This window comes from Pollicipes pollicipes, unplaced genomic scaffold, assembly GCF_011947565.3.
Source record: "Pollicipes pollicipes isolate AB1234 unplaced genomic scaffold, Ppol_2.1 Scaffold_4740;HRSCAF=5597_pilon_pilon_pilon, whole genome shotgun sequence".
NCBI lineage: Eukaryota > Metazoa > Arthropoda > Thecostraca > Pollicipedomorpha > Pollicipedidae > Pollicipes > Pollicipes pollicipes.
Window position 1 is genome coordinate 40,266,629 of NW_023596545.1, and position 1,646 is coordinate 40,268,274.

General features: G+C 55.0%; 1 long non-coding RNA gene across 1 annotated transcript; it reads left to right on the forward strand.

Annotated features, from left to right (window-relative positions):
- Positions 1 to 234: 234 nt before the first annotated feature.
- On the forward strand, positions 235 to 1,427 carry LOC119098612 (uncharacterized). Its single transcript, XR_005094272.1, has 3 exons — positions 235 to 261; positions 1,083 to 1,134; positions 1,367 to 1,427. It is a non-coding gene; the product is annotated as an uncharacterized LOC119098612 (long non-coding RNA).
- Positions 1,428 to 1,646: the final 219 nt, after the last annotated feature.

The following is a 1,646-nucleotide window of genomic DNA, read 5'->3' on the forward strand; positions in this document are numbered from 1 at the left end:
TTGCGTCCCATCCCACTAAGCGTGTGCGGTCTCAGTCGCGCATGCTTAGTAGGATTGCGCGAATGCTGGCCGCTTCACGCCCGCCCGGTGTCCGCGCGTGTCTTGCCAGGGGTGTCAGCCGGCGCTGACCAGACCCTGCGCCCGGCAGACTCGCCCAAGTCGGAAGGGGGCGGCGCGAGCCCGCAGCGCCACAGCGGTGATAGCCGCTCTCGCTCCGGGTCGCGGTCGCCGCAGCGGTCGCCGACGAGGAGCGAGCCTCGGGTAGGTCAGGGCGCTCCGCTGGAGGCGCTCGCCGGTCGGACAGGCCCCGGTGGCGGCGCTGAGCGCTGTGGTGTGCTATCCGCATGCTGTGCCGTACAGCTGGCTCCCGTGAGCACGCGGGGAAGGCTCGCACGGTCCATTAGGCAGGCCGGATAATTCAGCAGCCTCACGTCAAAGTACCAAAATTATTTTTTGCGTTTTTGAGGTCACATAGATCAGACAGTAGTATTAGCCCTATTCCTCGGAGAAAATCAGAAGAATGGAGACATAGTTGGTTTGATCTTTCAGCAACATACCTTTATGGAAACAATAGCAGAAGATATAGCTTCCACTTTTATTTCTTTGTCCTGGTTTTCCTGGTTTTTGTTTCCATTCTCCTGGTTTCTTTCCGAGAAATAAGGCTATTACTGCTCCCTGATCTACGTGAATAACGTTCCTCGCTAGCGCACTGAACAACTTACGTAGCTTTTTAGGTCAATGCCAGCTGTTTGTCACAAACAGAAAGATAAGCTCATTCACTGGGAGCGTAGTTGCTGAGGTATGCTGATGATTCACTGCTGGTCGCCAATGGTCACTCTGATGTGTAATACTGACGACGCTGACAACCGCTCATACCATTCCATTTTGGCTGATTACTTCCTTCCGCATTCCACATCCCTGTCATTCCTCTTCGCTGGTGCCCGAATGGCCGCAGTGCATGTGGAAGTGTGCATCTGTCCGCTGGCATTGGCCTGCGGCAGAGGACGCGTCCGCTCTCGGGTTCTGCGGCCTGAGCAGGCGGTGCCGACTGGACCTGACGCTGCGCCTCTGTTTCTCGGCAGTGCACTCGGACAGCGAACGCTCTGATGGCGGCTCGGAGGCTGCCGCCGCCAGGTACGGCACGGTACCCCCCGGTCCACCTCCCGTATTCCGCCAGTGGACATTGGCGAGTTCAGAAACCAGCAGAGAATCGAGTCGCGATGTCCCTTGATTCTGCGGAGCTGAGCAAGTGTATCCGTGATTGTGGCTTCATAGCATGATTGAGACGAGCTGTTCGTATTATACACGGTTATGTTGTCTCTTGTTCATCATCATCAAATGAAGCCAATGAATTTTCTGTTGTCAGCAAAAGAAAGCAAGGAGCTCATAGCGACTCAGACTCAGTGGGAAGTGATCGAGGAAAAAAAGAAACCCAAAACTGCTGATAGTGATGGAGATGAAACGATGAAAGGTATTGCATACGTGGACAGCATTATAGCTCTGCCCACATACCGTTCAACACGGGTACAACGATGGAACGAGTCTCCTGTGTACAGACTGTTCACATGCTGCAGTAACGCCATTTGCACACCTCCCACGTCAACAAGCGTGTGTCTCCGGTGCCGTGTGGCGGTCGGCCCACAGCG